This window comes from Chlorocebus sabaeus, chromosome 1 (genome assembly GCF_047675955.1).
Source record: "Chlorocebus sabaeus isolate Y175 chromosome 1, mChlSab1.0.hap1, whole genome shotgun sequence".
Lineage (NCBI taxonomy): Eukaryota > Metazoa > Chordata > Mammalia > Primates > Cercopithecidae > Chlorocebus > Chlorocebus sabaeus.
This window is the reverse complement of record NC_132904.1, coordinates 126371215-126388491: the sequence shown is the minus strand read 5'-3', so window position 1 is coordinate 126388491 and position 17277 is coordinate 126371215. Positions and strand designations below refer to the sequence as shown.

General features: G+C 43.5%; 1 long non-coding RNA gene across 1 annotated transcript in view; it reads right to left on the bottom strand.

The window, feature by feature from the left end:
• Positions 1 to 3235: 3235 nt before the first annotated feature.
• Positions 3236 to 17277, bottom strand: part of LINC02873 (long intergenic non-protein coding RNA 2873) — a 39683-nt gene continuing 25641 nt past the window's right edge. Inside the window, exons 2-3 of the long non-coding RNA XR_005242673.2 lie at positions 4266 to 4371; positions 3236 to 3423 (exon numbers count right to left, since the gene is read on the bottom strand). This is a non-coding gene — a long non-coding RNA (long intergenic non-protein coding RNA 2873). The remainder of the gene's footprint in view (positions 3424 to 4265; positions 4372 to 17277) is intronic.

Here is a 17277-nt window from a genome sequence, read left to right as displayed (position 1 = left end):
CTTGCTTCTCCTTAGTTAGCTTCCTTCAGAAGCAAAAATATTATACCAGAATCAGGAATATGCATAGCGTCCCAAGTTTGCCTCTTTTAAAAGTTGCCTCCTATAAGCTTGTATCCTTGGAGAGGTCTGAACCTCAATTTACCCATCTGTAAAACTGGTATATGATAGTCTCAGTAATACTTGATGTAAAATTTTGAGATTATGTACAAAAAATACTTAGTATATATATTCAATACATGGTTAGTATTATTCTTGCTATTTTTACTGGCATATGAAAATGTTTTGTGAACCGCAAAACTCTGAACAAATGTCAAATATCATTAGCTATTCTTCAATTTTATCAGAAATCACACACAACACTCCTGGTGCCATGTGAAAAAAACACTCAGGGCATGGCCCTGCCTCCGTCTGGCAGCACATGCAGCCCATGGGCAGGATCCACAGCCTGCAGAAGACATGGGTCCAGCAGATATGTTCAAGCGGGTTCAAGGGGGTTCAAGCGATTATACACCTTGCATCTTAGGGTCAAGTTCATTACTGGGATGGAGTTGGAAGAAGCAGTCTAGACAGGCTCCTTTCCTGCAATGATAACAGTTCCTACAGTCCTCTTGGAGAAGCACGGACTTTGGCTGTTAGGTAGCCGGTGTAGGAGAAGGTGAAGGGGAGGTTGGAGCTGTTCTTGGGGCTATGCCTGTACTGCAGGCCCCAGGCATGGTTTTCATAAGCAGTTATTAGTAAGTGGACAATAACCACTTATTAAGGCTAAATGACATGCATGCTTGACAGAATGAAGCATCATGGAAAAGGGAATTTACTGATACTTTCTGGTTGTAAGTTATTTCTTTAGAAACATGAGGGCTCTGTTCTGCCCTGACAGAATGGAGGTTTTGGCTTTTAGGGGAATTCAAAATTCAAGAAAGAGATTAATCTAGGAGAAAATGATGACTTTTCTGAAGGGTGTGGGTAATAGTCACAAGAATGATGATACTAGAAATCGCGAGGAAAAGAGCATCCTCAGGGAGGCTATGTATCCAAAACAAATAGAGTTATCCTCAATATTTACTGCCGGCCCATGACCCCATACAAAAAGGGCACAAAGTACTCTACACACATCACTCATTTCATTCTGTTTACAATTCTTGGAAGTCATTGTTATTGCTATTATTTACAGAAGAGAAAACTGAGGTTCAGGGTGATTAACCAATGTGCCCAGCATTGCCTAGCTAGCATCTGGTCAGAATAAGATTCCAATCGGCTCTTGCCACCTGGCTCTAGAGATTACACCCAAGGCTGACTGTGGCTATTCTTATGACATCAATCTGTAATGACCACTCTTGTTTCCAAGGGTGGCAGAGACTGCTACTTGTCTTCTGATACTGGTTCTTACCTTTTTAAAAAATAATAGAACCCTATAAAAATTAGCCGACTACACAGCCACTTGGAATAAAGACATATTTTCCAGTGTCTCTACAGCTAGATGTAGCCATGTGACTAAGTATTGGCCAGTGGGATATAAGTTAAAGCAATGTGTTCAATATCTGGGAAGTGTCCTTAAAGAGAAGGCATGTGCCCTTCCCCTCCCCTTTTCTTTCTTTTTCCAGCTGGCTAGAATGCAGATGTAATGACAAAAATTAGAGCCACTGTCTTGGACCACAAAATAGAAATATTGAAGATGGCAGAGGAGTGGTATAGAACAAGGGCGGTCACTGATGACAGCAGAGTCACAATTACAAGTCTCGTCTGCCTCCCTACAACTTAATGTAAGATACCAATAAATCTTAACTTTGATTAAACTACTATAATTTAGGATTTTCTGTCACTCAGTTGGATAGAGGCCTATCTATTGCACAAGACACCTCTGTTCTTTGCCCATACTACTTAACGTCATTGTTCCTTTCTACATTCTCTTCTTTTCCTCCTCTACAATTTCATCCAAATGGATTCAAATTACACATGTATCAGATTAATGGCAGATCACCAAAGGGGCAGAAAGACAGCCTGCGACCTCAGGGGAAGGCAAGTGTGGGTTGGGGCCAGGGTCCATACTCTCGGAGGCAACGTTCTTGGGCCTGACCAGCAGGGAGAGAGTGGCCCAAGAGCAGCTCTTCCTAGTCCATCAGTCTCCAGTCCATTTATGAGGCCAGGGATGAGTCTTGCCAACAAAATAGTCTTTCCAAGAAAATAAATTCAAGTCACCCTGCTCCTCTGGTTTCTCTCCTGCCATCATTCCCAGAAAGTCTGAAGTACACGATGTTGGCTGTCATGGAACATCTGTCTCCTGTCCCACCCAAAAGTACCAGATGCCAGGAGGGTCTGAGCCAGACTGAACCGGACTTTCCTCTTGTACATGTGTCATCTTTGCTTATCTTCCAGGACAATCCATTTGAGCATGGTTGCAAAGAGAAGTGATTCTTTCCTTTCCCATGGAAATGCTTCAAACACTTCCAGCATGGGGGAGATCTAAAAGTCCCCTGGTCATTGAATCCTAGAGCTAGAGACACTGCAGAGGTCATCTTGTCCCCCAAAAGATGGTAATCTTACAGCTAAAGGAAGCAGCCTAGTCAAATCCTTTGTTCTTGGAGAGCTGGGACCACTAGTAATATTAACAGCGACAACAGCAGCAACAATTAGGCAGCTCTTTCTAGGTACCAAACACTGAGCTGAGCGTTTAACATGGACTATTTTTAATCCTCACAGCAGCCTATAAAATAGGCTCAGGGAGGTTAAATAATTAGCCTGATTTTACAAGCTATTCGCTTGTTGAGTCAGGATGCAAATGAGGTTTATTTGTTGCTTGAGCCTAAACTAATCTCTTTTCACAGCATTATACTATGACCTGATTACGTGTCAAAACGAAAAAAGGTCACAATTTCCCCTCTGTTGATCCCAACAGGAAAGCCCAGAGGCTCACAGAGTTGTTGTCATTGGGCTTTTTAATACACAATGCTGTCCTCTGGACCACCCAGACACCTTGACACCGACGGTCCCCTCTGTGGGACTTTAAGATCTGCATCTGGCAGAAAGTTGGGCATCGCTTCTATTCCGAGGCACCAATCCGCACAAAACACTTTCAAGGTTCAGGCAAAAGCTCAATGTCAGGATTTCCCCATCCTGCCACCCGCTCTCCCCTCACTGGTTTATTCAGTCATTCAAGAAGTCTTACTGAGTCAAATAAAATGGTGCCCAGCATTAAGGATAAGGATAAAGAGTTGAACAAAACATGATACCTACTTTTCAGGACCATTTCATTGGAGAGATGGACAATAAATAAATAATTGGCCGGGTGTGGTTGTGCACACCTGTAGTCCCAGCTACTCAGGAGGCTAAGGTGGAAGGATCGCTTGAGCCCAGGAGGTCAAGGCTGCAGAGAGCTATGACGGCACCATTGCTCTCCAGCCTGGACAACAGAGCAGGACTCTGTCTCTGAAAAAAAATAAAATAAAGAACAAATAATTATCTAGTGGCAATTGTGACAAGTGCCACAAAGAAAAAGTTCATGGCACTTAGGACTGTATTAAAGGGCACACTTGGTGAGGAAATGGAATGTGAGATGGATAGAAACTTGGTAAATGCAAGAAACTGAAAGAAAGCCAAAGCACCCAAGCAATGAGTAGGAGTCAGATCATTCAGGGCCCATAAGACTGTGTTAATAACATTAGACTTGGCCTTAAGAATGGTGCACAACTGTAGAGTTCTATACAGGTGAATGACAGAATCTGATTTGCACTGATAAACAATCGCTTCAGCATTTGAGTGCAGAAGACATCAGAGTAGAGGCAGGGAGGCGTCTTAGAGGTCATCACAGTTATCCAGGTGAGGGACAAAGGAGTAGGGCTGAGGAGGGAGAGAGGTGGATGGAACTGAGGGAGCTCACAGAGCCAACAGGAGCTGCATGCGAGAGTGTGGAACTCAGATGACCAGGCTTATCTAGAGATGCACCACTGGGAGTCGTCATCTTCAGAGAGTATTTGAAGGCATGAAAGTGGTTGAAGTCTTCCAGAGGGAAGTAGAGTAGGAAGAAAAGGTGGTCTAGGATCAAAACCTAAGGAACTCTAACATTAAAGATTGGGCAGAAGAAAAAGATCCCTCAAAGGACACTGAGGGAATGAATGGCCAGAGATGTGGGAGGCAAACCAGGAGTGTGGAGTCCCAGAAGGCAGTAGAGCCTTCCAAGAAAGAAGGAATGGTCAGTGGAGCTTAAAACCCCATCGTGGACAAGAGAGATGAAAGATGAGCGGCGTGGGCTTCCGGGTTGGTGAGCGCACCTTGGGGAGGCGGTGGGACAGGAGAGGGCGTGGAAGTCCTGCCTCCCCGCCGGCTCTCTCTGGGGATCTCTTCCATCTCATCCGGCTGCTCCTGAGTTGTAGTCTCCTGAGAATAAGTTTAATTAATAAGACATGTAATGGCACTTTAAAAATTTCAAAATTCAGGAAAAAATCAAAACATTGCAAGCTAAGATTTTACAGTTGAAGATTTTTAGAGTATTGTTGTCAACTGAAGAATCTGAAAGAGATGGACTTAACAGAGAAGCAATCGCAATTAAGAGTTTATATTTTAAATATTACTTCCTGAATATGACTCTACTACTTGAGAAATTTCCCAGCTTAAAGATGTATACGACGGCATTGGCTGTCCTTATTTTTAAATCTATTAACATCACCTGAGAGTGTTCTATAAAATTTAGAATGTGATTTTCCTAACATGTAGTCATGTGTATCTTACTGAATGAGAGTTTTGTTTAAATATCATTCCTGAATAAGGATTAAAATATATCTACCATTATACATTTATGCTTCATGACCAAAGACAATGTCAAGTATTTTAATGTGGTTATATTTAGCCAAAATGGAAATTGCTGTTCAATGGGTATAAAGTTTCATTATGCAAGACGCATAAGTTCTACAGATTTGTTGTACAATATTGTCCTTAGTTAACAACACTGTATTGTGCACATAAATCTTTTCAAGTGGAAAGATCTCATGTTAAGTGTTCTTACCAAAATAAAATGAGTTAATTTAATATAACATTAAAGTTATAAAGTGATTCTAGATTTCCAGAAAGTAAAATAATCTGTGAAACTGCCCATACTCACTGTTATTAACTATGCATTCTTTTTCTAGTGCTTGTATCAGCCACAAAGATTTTGAATAATTAGATATACCTTCTACTTTGAATAGATATAAGTTGATATTAAAAATAGAACAGAAAAAAGACAAATAATATTCATAGGGGAAGGCAACATAATTATTGCCTGTAGCAAAAACTATTTCAGTAAAATGGTGACAGTGGAAGCCAAATTGGAGTGAAATACAGAGTGAATTAAAGGTAAGAATGTGGAGACAGCCATTTCTACAGACCCTGTTTCATTCCAGACTTATCCTGGGTTAGCTCTGGCTCACAACACATCCAGGGTCACCCTAATTCTCACCTCAGTTCCATGGGAAGAAAATGTCAGATTGGAAGCAAAGCATCCTGGCTCTAGTGCAACCCCAAGACTAAGAGAAATGATTGGAGAAGTAAAAGCACTAAGTCTAAGCTCATATGAATTGGGTCAATATTTTTTTAAACCTTGCGATATTAAGTTATCTCATAAAGTTCTATGTAGGTAATTTTCTAATAAGTTAGGAGTCAACTACAAGCTCAGAAAAATAGAGGTAACTTGATGCCAACAGAACTGGGGCAAGGAGGTGTGAAGGAAGCCAAGGGGAGCAAGGAGGGGGAATTAAAGAACCTGCCCAAAGACAGGCTGTGATTAAGCAGAAGTAAAGCCATCACGACTGAGCAACAGGACAGCCAGTGACACCTGGCCAGGCAGAAGCACTCAAGGTGAACAGGGTCATGAGAAACTTACACCATGTTAGGTATAAGTTATAGTGACAGAAGTCACTGCTGGCTCGAGTCTGGGCTTTTAACCACATGCATACAGCCCCAAATATCTCTCGCCTCCCCTGTGAGCTATCATTAGTCTCATTTTACATATGAAGACTTGCCTTGGACACACAGACAGTAAGTGGTAGAACCAAAATTCTGTCCCAGGCCACTTGACCCAGGGCCTGCAATGCTGTTCTGCAAGATGTGAGCCCGGCCAACCTCACTCCTTCCTGCTGTGACGAATCATTAATCAGAGGTGGAGACTGGACCTCTATAGACCCGGAAGTCAGAGCAATGTGCCATTCTCCTAATCAGATCATCTTCCACAGCTGGGGTCTCGGGGGGAGGCAACCCTCATGAGGTCACCAAATCACTCACTCAGCCCTGTTTCTACTCCTGATACAGCAGAAAATTCCTCAGCATAGCTCTTCTGCTGAAATATCTTTCCATCACCTTAAGATCATACCTTTGACAGGAACTGAGCACCTAAAGCATCTCCAGAAGCAAACCAGAAGCACCAGTTGGTGCAGAGAGAGAAAGCAGTTCCTTAACACCCACCCTACTTTCCCACTTGGTGTGGCATTTGGCCTTTAAGGGTTTCGAATCTTCCCACCTACTACAAAGTTTGTGCAGTGGGGAAGAACAAGGGAGGGGAGCAAGCATCCATCACATGTAATTGCATAACATCTCTGACAGAAGCCACTTTTGTCCTCATTCATTGATCAAACACTCACGATGACCCATGGGCTCTGACATGCAAACAGCAACCAGACTCCATGCAGACTGATGGAACAGGAAGTCAGCCCGAACTGGGTATGCATGTGCAGCTGGATTTGCACATCGTTGTGTGTCTGTGTGTGAAGCTGTGTGTGTATCCCTAAGAGACAGCTTGTAGATTCTCCAGCCTTGACTGTTTACTTCCTCTGATCTACCCTTCTGGGTACAGGTTGGTGCTTGAGAGAGTGGGACACAAGTATCTCATTCTGCTGAGTGTCAGGCAACATGAAGCATGATGTCTGGGAACCAATTCAGTTTGTTTGCATCTTTATTTCAACTGAAGCTCCTCCGTTCCCACACGCCCCAGGGATGAGGTTCTCGAGCGTCCCATGGGGCCTGCTCGAGCTATTTTCACGGTTGCTAAGCAATGCCAGGCCTGCTTCAAGCCTGGTGAGCTCACAGCTATGCTGGGGCGGTGTCTGCTGGTGATCTGGGTTTAGCATTATAACAAATGTAAAGAGAAAGGAAAGGTGTGTGGGCAAACAGCACACGTGAGAAGTGACAATGTGATGAAGGATGAGTCGATGTGGGACCTAGAGCCAGGAGAAGCAGTGAGCACCATGGGTAGCATCTACTCTTTCCAGGTATGAGCTAGGCACCATGGCACACACGAGTTCATCTAACAGGGATGGCACAAAGGCAGGAGAGGCAGCCGCACAAGAGCAGATGCTTGTCCTCTTGGTCACTGTTGTATGAGCTATGAGCTCATGCAGTGCCTGGCACATAGAAAGAACTGAGGAATTATCAATCAACTAGATGAATCACAGTGTTTAAAAGAAGGAAAGAGCTGTAGCTGTCATCTAACTCAACTTTCTCATTTACTATATGAGAGAACCACTTGGAGAAACTCCCCAGATAAACCCTTCAGTCTAGTCCTCGTACACACCTAACTCAAAAGGAGCCCACCAGAAGAACAGAAAAGTTGCAAAAAGAAGAGGGTAGTGGTATTTCAACACAGCCCTTCCCAAGGCACAAGATCTGGGCATCCACTGGTGACCAGGAAGAAAAGATGGGAATCATGCCTGTCTGCCAAGGCTTGCCAGGGCCTCCCATCCCCACTGCTACCACCCCCTGCCCTGATACCTCGGGCTTGGGCTGCTGCCACAGGTGCTAGCTATTCCCCCAGCCTTCCTCCCTTGCTGTCTCTCTCCCAGACTGTTCTGATAACACAGTAGCACTGGTCCTTCTTCCAGCACCCAGCCCTTCCCACCGGCCTGTCTGGGCTCTGTCCCAGCCCCACCAGCCAGTCCTCCTCCTGCAGACTGTACACCACCGCCCCATGTTCACCCAGCTTCATTCGCCCAGAGCCCCAACACCTGCTTCCCTTGCCAGACAAAACCTCCCTGTGCTGTCCACACACAGCGGATGCAGAGTTGACTGTGAGCCTTTGACAAGCACCCCTAGGTCTTCCCTCTGCGGTCACGACTTCCCTGAAGACTCTGCTCCCCCAGGAAGCCATCCATTTCCATTTTCCTCAGGCTGATCACTTTTGTCATTTGGTTTGCTCAGGAGATTTTTTTTTAATTGTGGTAAAAGAAATGTAACATAAAATTTGACATTTTTAACCATTTTAAGTGTACAGATCAGTGGCATTAAATACATGTACATGGTTGTGCAGACGTCACCACTATCCACCTGCAGAAACATTTCATCCTCCCACACTGAACTCCGCACTTATTAAACAACAGTTTTCCACACCTCCTTTCCTCCAGCCCCACATATAACGGAATCATGTAATGCTTGTTCATTTGTGTCTGGCTTATTTCACTTGGCGTAACATCTTTAGGTTCATCCAGCAGGTAGCATGTATCAGAATCTCACTGCCGTTTGAGGCTGAGTAATACCCCATGTATGTGGCCGCCACACTCGTTTACCCATTCATCCGTCAATGGGCATTTGGGCTGTTTCTGCCTTTTGGCTATTGTGAATAAAACACTGCTATGAACATTGATGTATGAATACCTGCTGGAGTTCCTGCTTTCAATTCTTTCAGAAGTAGATTTACTGGATCATGTGATCATTCTGTTTAATTTTTTGAGGGCCTGCCATACGGTTTTCCATAGCACTGCACCATTTTACATTCTGAACAGCAATGCACAAGGGTTCTGATGTCTCCATGTCCTTGCCAACGCTTGTTTGTTTTGTTTTTATTTTTGATAATAGCTCTTCTAATGACTTTGTGTAATTGTGGTTTTGACTTGCATTTCCCTAATGATGAGTGATGCTGAACATCTGTTGATGTGCTTATTAGCCATCTGTATAATCTTTGGAGAAACGTCTACTCAAATCCTTTGTCTGTTTTTTAATTGGGTTGTTTTTGTCATTGAGTTGTAAGAGTTTTTTTAAAAATATTTTCTGGATGTTAATCCCCTATCAGATATATGATTTGCCTATTTTCCTCTATTCCATGGGGGAAGAGTGCCTCTTCACTCTGTTGATCATGTTCTTTGATGTGTAAAATTTATTAATTTTAATAAATCCAACTTACCTGTTTTTTTCTTTTGTTGACTATGCTTGTAGTTTCATACCTTTAAAAATCATTGCCACATCCAATGTCATGAATCTTTTCCCCTATGTTCTCTTCTAAGAGTTTTTTATTTTTAGCTCTTAAATTTAGGTCTTTGATCTATTTTGAATTAATTTGTGTGTATGGTGTTAGGTAAGGATCTAACTTCATTATTTTGCATGTATCCAGTGTTCCCGATATTATTTGTTGAGAAGACTTTTCTTTCCCCATTGAATGGTTTTGGTACTCTTGTTTAATGTCGCTGATCATATATGCAAGAATTTATTTCTGAGCTCTCTATTCTATTTCATTGGTATATATGTCTGTCTTTCTGCCACTTTCAATCTGTTTTGATTCCTATAGCTTTATAGAAAGTTTTAAAATCAGAAGTGCAAGTCCTCCAACTTTATTCTTATTTTTCAAGATTGTTTTGGCTATTTGGGGTCCCTTGAGATTCTTTATGAATTTTAGGGTAGATTTTTCCATTTGTGCAGAAAACATCATTGGTATTTTGATAGGAATTGCACTAAATCTGTGAATCCTTTGGGGTAGAGCCTGGGAAGTTTTGAAAACCTTTTCCTGTAGCTATTGTGTTTATGTATGAATGCCCTCTTTATCCAACTAGATGGTAAACTTCTGATCATAGGAACTGTGTCTTCTGTCTTTCCTGTCTCTCACTGCACAACACTAAAGGCACTAAGTCATAAACAAAATAAGGAATGATTATTCCTCTAACTAAATTTTTTCAAATGGGAAAAACTAGGAACTATCAGCTACTACCCATAAAATCTTCTAGCTTTAGATTTCTTCAAGCTTTCTAGTGAATGACTTAGAACTGATAAAGAAAATAAGAGAGATCACCAATCCCTGTCATATCTGGAAGGCACCGACTCCCTTCCTGGAGCACTACGTACAGCTGATTCCATGACTGCTGGCCACACCAAGGAAGCCAACACCTCTTCCTTCCCTGATAATTCCAATCAGTGCTGCAGTTTGGACCTGACTGTTCGTAAGAAACCCAAACAGAAGGTAATACCTAGACTGGGGGAGCCTTCGCTGATACAACAATTGGCACACTGTGGGGTTGGTTGTAACTGTTGTATTTATCTACCGTTTATTTGGAGCTTGCTAGATATCAAGGGCTGAGTAATAAGTGGGCTTTCCATGCATCTTCTCAATGCTGGGGAACAGTCAGAGCCAAAGGTAATTGTAAAAAGGAGACAGGTGTGGCATCCCATTCTCAAGTGAGTGGAAGACCTTTGAGAAAGAAGCCCAGGTGGGGAGCACCCATGTATTTCAACATGCAATGAAGCATGCTAGTTACATACCAAATCAAAGTACTTACACATAGACCAGTGTTGTCAGCTTGCATTGGCTTTGAGTATGGGTTCTCTCTGTCATACGTCTATAGTAGCAGCCTTTAAAAAACCAACAATAGATCCCTTCTAAGGAGAAGTCTGCAGAGTCGAAAGTACACAGAGAAGCAGTGGACCGGACTTGGTCCCAGCACACTCACCCACCACAACTCCCAGGCTTGGTTCCAGGAGTCAGGACCAGAAACTCTTCCTGCGCTGCGGCTCACACCCTGAGCTAGGCCCTCCAGGACCAGTGGAAATTCCTGGTGGGGAGTGTTGACAAGTTAATTATGAGTCTACACTGTCTGTGGTGACTGCAAAATTGCCCACAAGAATTGCATGGAGCCAGATGTTGCTGCAACGCTGAGTGATGTGTCAGATGTGCCAGACATCAGGACAGTGCCGACCTACTGCCACCGCAACCGGAGACTGAGGTTACACAGTAGTTTCCCTTGAATTAGTTGGCATCACATAGACCAAACAATTGATTGGTTGGATAGATTTTTACTTTTCCATGAGACATTTGTTCTTGTATAACCTAGGTGTTGAGATCCTAATGGAGCAAGGATAAATGCAGTGAGCTGCAGTCATCTATAAACCTGAGCTTCTGGAGACTGCTACGTGTGTTTTCTACCATCTCTTCATTCAGCAGACCACCTCTTCCTCTCTTAGAGCTCCCTATTCCTTGCCAGCACTTCCTGAAGAACACAGACAGCCAGACCTCTGTTGTTATCCTCCCTCCAGCCCTGAGAACACTGTGTGCTCTTAATTTGGACTGATCTCCATGTAAATTAGGTCACTTGGATCACAGATAAGCTCTCATCTGATCAGAGACTGTACCTCTATGTTCAACCAGCCAAGAGGGCAAATATATGCTGAGAGAACCAGGGTAGATAGGGAATGAGTCCACTCAATCCAATCTCACTATTGTAAAGTAACTCATAGTGAATGCACTAGTAATACGTCTCTCTCGTGTCATTTTCAATAACCAGAGAAAATATTTACATCTTCGGGTCTTAAGTGCTTATTTGTCTCAGTGGTACGCATCCTAATCCTTCACTGTCTTCCTTGTGCCAAGAGTCTGAAGTGCAAACTCCTTCCTTCACGAGTCAAAGGCTTCCAAAGTGTTCCCTGGCCCACACTCTCCAGTCCAGTCTGGCTGGCTTCCTCACTGCCCTTCAAACATGCCTACACATTTCTGCTTTTGTGTCCTTGCATGTCACATTCTCCTTGCTGTGCCCCCATGCCCACCACTACAAGTTCCTGCCAACTGCCCAGTCCTGGATTCAGCTCCAGGTGATCTAAGAAGGTTCCACTGACCGCCCTGGGTACTAAGGATCTGTTGCCATCTCTCCCACCTTTTCTAGATTTTTATTCTTTCACTACTGTTATGGGTTGACTTGTGTCTTCCAAAATGTATATGTCGAAATCATAACCCCAGTACCTCTAAATGTGACCTTATTTGAAAATAGGGTCATTGCAGGTGTAATTAATGAAGTCAAAATGAGGTCACACTACAGTAAGGTGGGTCCCTAATCCACTACTACTGTTCTTATAAAAGTAGGAAATTTGGACAAAGAGTCACACACACAGGACAACACCATGCAAAGATGCAGGTGGAGATCAGGGTGATGCAGTAGAAGCCAAGGCAGAGAGCCTACGATTGCCAGCAAACCACCAGAAGCTAGGAGAAAGGCCTGGAGCAGGCTCCCCACACAGCCCTTGGTGGAAGCGAACCCTGCTGGCACTGAGACTTGGACTTTCAGCCTCCAGAGCTGTGAAGCAACAAGTTCTATAGCTTGAGCCACCTGGTTCATGGTGCTTGTAATGGCAGCCCTGGGAAACAAATCTAACCACTTATTAGTTATGTATTAAAATTAGATTTAATGGCCATTAAGGTCTCAATACATGCCTCATACAGACGTAGGTGCTTTACATGGTTTTTTCCTCATTTAACTTTTTTTCTTTTGTTTTTGAGACAAGGTCTCACTCCATTGCCCAGGCTGGAGTGCAGTGGCGCAATCATGGCTCACTGCAACCTCGACCTCCCAGGGTCAGGGGATCCTCCCACCTCAGCCTCCTAAGTAGTTGGGACTACAGGCATGCACCACTATGTCTGGCTAATTTTTGTATTTTTTCGTAGAGACGGTCTTGCCCTGTTGCCCAGGCTGGTCTTGAACTCTTGGGCTCAAGCAATCATACTGTCTAGGCCTTCCAAAGTGCTGGGATGACAGATGTGAGCCACCCCACATGACCCCTCATTTCATATTTAATATACTACAAGGTAATGGTAGCATTCCTGCTTTAAAGACAAAGCTAAGATCATAGGGCAAGTAAAAAGGTTGAAACCAAGCATGCCATGCTAGGTTTACTGCTTCATGCTGCCTCTCCCCTATGCTGACCTGAAGGACTAGTTTTCCATGTGCGTCTTCTCTCACAAGGTAGACTCAAGTTTCTTGGGGAGAGAGATAATATCTAACCCACGTCTGAGCCTACAAAATGGCTAAAATCAGACATTTTCTGTAGTACTTGAAAAATATTTCTGTGACAAAACACATTCTGTGCACCATATTATTTTCATCATCCTAAGCATCCATTTTTATGTTTACATTATCTTCATGCATGTCCTAGCAGATTGGAGTAGGGGACTAGACAGCTGAGCTGAATTGCTCGGGCCTGTCTCCACCCTAGGGGCTCCTCTGTGGTCCCCTAGCAACTTGGTATCACATGATAGACACTGCCTATGTCTTTGTGGCTTTTTCTAATCTTCATTCCCTGGGATTTGAGGAGCTTGGGAATCCAAGGACACTGCTCACCAAAGTTTCCAAGACCAGCAGCTTCTGTGGGCTCCAGGCCTCTGGCCTTGGGAATGAGTGAACACGGAGCCACGGAGGCACCCAGCTGTGCTCTCAGGCAGCTTCCTCTCCTCGCCACAGCTGCCTTTGAAAGGTGCCTCCTTGCAGAAGCATCTGACAGGCCCCTGCACACAGTGTGGCCTTGTGTCCCTCCACTACAGTCAGACAGGGCCCCTCAGTCAGCCATGCTCCCTACTGTCTTCAAGGGTTGTCTTCTTAATGTGTGTGGAAGCCAAGACTCTTCTGCCCAGAAGTCAGCTGGCATCAAAGCTGCAAAGAAAGGGGAGCCACTGCTCAGGAGAAGAGAATGTGGAGCTCCCGAGGGCATCCATGAGAGAAAAGAGGAAGGAAGAAAGACAGGGAGGCTGAGGAAGGGCAGGCAGGCCCATCCTCCAGGGTTTAACACACTGACACGTCCTCCAAATCTTGAGTAAATTCTACTAACATCCACAGTGTGGTTGATTTCTTATGGAAACTTGTAAAGAAGCCAAACTTTGTAACTAGCAGATAAGAGGCAAAAGAGAGAGAGTGCCTACCACGGAATTGAGGCAACAGCTACATCCAGCAGCACTATTTATTTAAAAGGTAAAATGAACTATTAACAAAAGAGAGAGAGCTATAAGGAAGTAGGAGAACATATGCCAAAGGAGTCTGTAGAGTCAGGGAAGGCCTGTCCAAAGAAGTGGATATGAAGCTGAGGACTAAAGGGTAAGTAGGAATTACTCAAAGCAAAGGGTAGGGAAGAGTGTTCCAGAGAAGGGGATCAGCACATGAGAGGGCTCTGAGGCATGTGCTGGGGAAGGAGTCTCTAAAGGACTCAAATCCAAATGGGTGGCCAGAACTGCCTGTGTAAGCACCTACTACCCAGCAATACGGTATTTTTAGCAAAGATCACAATGATTTCAAAACAAAGCCAGGAATTACTCAGAGACAATAGGAAAAGGTATTTTTCTTTGAATTAAAGGAATATTATTTGAGGCTACGTAGAGGAAAATTAATAAAACTTACAGACTACACTGGAACAAGGACCCTTTTTATAGCTGTTTGCCTTCACACATGATTTCATCCCAGCAACTGATATTCCTCAGGTGAGTGCTAAATCTCAAGAACTTAAAAACACAGGCATGAAAGTCAAGAACTGAGAGGAATTGTCCTCTGGAGGAAATGGAGTCCCAGAGGAGAACTAACCTGCGCATGGTTACAGAGCTAACTAGTAGGAAGATTGGAATTGGAATAGGAACGCAAGTGTCTTGACCACCGGCCTAGTGTCATGCTCCAAGAGACCACCCTGCCTCCTTTGGGAGTTGAGAACTTGTGTTGCCTTGGATTTATTTCAGACACCAAAGCCTTGGCCAGTTTTCTTCATTCTCAATTCTAGAATATGAACTTTCTATATTCTGCCTATTCAATGCATGCAAGCTTCTCCGTACCAACGTATTCAAAAGGGAGTTACTGTTGTAAGTAATTTTTAGGAGAAGAATTAAAAGTCAGAAGAAGAAAAGGAGATAAAATAACTTTCAGTTCAATACGGCAGCTTGAACATCATCAATCTACATTCTCTTCTGAAACGCTATTAAAATGGAAGTAGGAATTTTGAACTCATGAGAAGACAAAGAGAATGAGAGAAGATGGCAACAGACTGGAGACACAACCAAACTTTGGAAGATAGAAAATGGATGAATGAATGGGAACTGACTTACCAGAGGGGTGAAACTGCAGCACAGGAGACAAGAAGCAAAGCAATCTGGGTCACAGAACCTCAAAAGGGCTCAGAAACGGGTGGCACCTGGTGAACTGAAGGTGGAGAATAAAGTTCGAGAATGTGTTGAAAATCTGTATTAGGAGGAGTGAGAGGCCTCCCCCAGCCTTTTCCCTAACCTGCAGATCTGTTTCTTCCCAACACTGGCAGGAAACAGGGGAACAGGGAGGTTGTGGGCTTGGAGATACCATGCATGACAGAGGGCAGCGGGGACCATGCTCTGTGAAAGTGCGGGATGAAGAGAAAGTCTACGGGCTGAGAGTGAGCCGCCCAGCTCACACACCCCACCAAAACACTCAGGCCAGGAGAAGTCGGCTTGCACCCTAGTCAGGAGCTCCTCCCTGGATAAATGGACTGGTCTGAAAGAAAAGACCTACCATCAGTTGCAGATGCCTCCTGCTCCCCCACCAGAAGAATTTCACCGTGAAACTCCCCAGTCACCAAACTGAGACGCCACACCAGAGCTGCCAGTGAGTTTTTCAGTGCCTCTCTCTAAAATAATAGTGGCCAGTTGAGGTCACTAAATATTTTATGAAAGTCTCTAGCATGAGGACAGAAACTAAAATAAACAGAAAAATTAAACACACACACACACACACACACACACACAAAACAGGGTCAGAAGGAGCAGAAAAAAACTTTACAAGTAAACTTTCTGAACAGCCTCATACTGGTGAGAAGACCCAAGAACGGGATGTGATTAGAAGGGCAGATTCGGAGAACAAGGGCTAGATCCTGGGGACTGAAAGTGCTAAAGAAAGTTAAAAATACAAAATCAAAAAGCCATTAAGGGATTGGAAGGTAAAGTGAAGAAAATTATCCGGGGCCAAAAGTTAAAGAATAAAAAACAGTAAAGGTAAGAAATTAGAAGGCAAATCTAGACAATGTTATGTCTAATTTACAGTAAGAGGTAACATAGAAAATTGAAGGAAATAAATAATTAAAGAAAGAATACAAGAATTTTCCCTAAAAGTAAAGTGAATTTCTAGAATGCAAGAGGCCTCGAAGGATGAAAAAGATCCACATTAAGACATGGAGCTATCAAATTTCACAATGGGCAGGATAAAAAGATGGTCCGAAAGCTTCCAGAGAAAGATTTTAAAAATTAACATAGAATGACTTAGGAAACAGAATTGCATCGAACCTCCCAAGAGTAACAATAGAAGCTAAAACACAATGGAGCAATGCCTTCAAAATTAAGTGCAGAATTTTTTTCCAACCTAAAATTCTAAAGCCAGCCTAACTTTCACTCGAGTGTGAGAATACAATAACGACCTCTTTGAAAATTTACCTCCCATCTACCCTTTCTCAAGAAGCTACTTCTTCACCAAAAAAGAGTCAGGGAGGGAAAGAATAAAATGAGAGAAAGAAAGGTACTCTTGTCTTAGTCATTCAGGCTGCTATGACAAAATAACCTACTGAGTGGCTTATAAACAACAGTAATGTATTTCCCACACTTCTGGGGACTGGAGGACCAAAATCAAGGTACTGGCAGATTCAGTGTCTGGTGAGAGCCCACTTCTTGGTTTCTAGACGTGCTTTCTCACATGCCAGAAAGAGTGAAGGAGCTCTTTGGGGTTCCTTTTAGAAGGGCACTAATCCCATTCATGAGGGCCCCACCTGCATGACCTCATCAACTCCCAGAGGCCTCAGCTCCTGATATTGTCACTATAAGGATATGTTTCAACATATTAATTTTGGGGAGACACAAACGTTCAGTCTATATAGTAAGTGTTCAGGATTAAGGGGCTGGAATCAGAATATGGGAAAGGTTATCCCTAGGATAATAGTGTAGCAGGTGTGGCAGGCGTGGGGAGCCAGTGGTGCGGTTCACAGCAAGAAGAGTAAGGAAATACAGAGGTAAACACCCAGCAAAAATGCCGAGAGTTGGAATGACACCCTCACAAGGGTAGGACTTAGGGAAGAGAAAAGGTGGAACATGGAATGGTTTTTTTATCGTAAGTCTTGTAACACTGTTTGACACTTTATGCATTACTTTGGTTAATTTTTTTAAGTGGGGCGAGAACAGAAGGGAAAAGAAAAGGCATAATGAGAGTGAATCTTCATATAGTGATACCCTGGGGATAAAGAAGTGAAGGGATGTTAGCTTGGAGCAGGAATGGAGCAGGGACAGGTGGGATAGTCAGGCAGGCA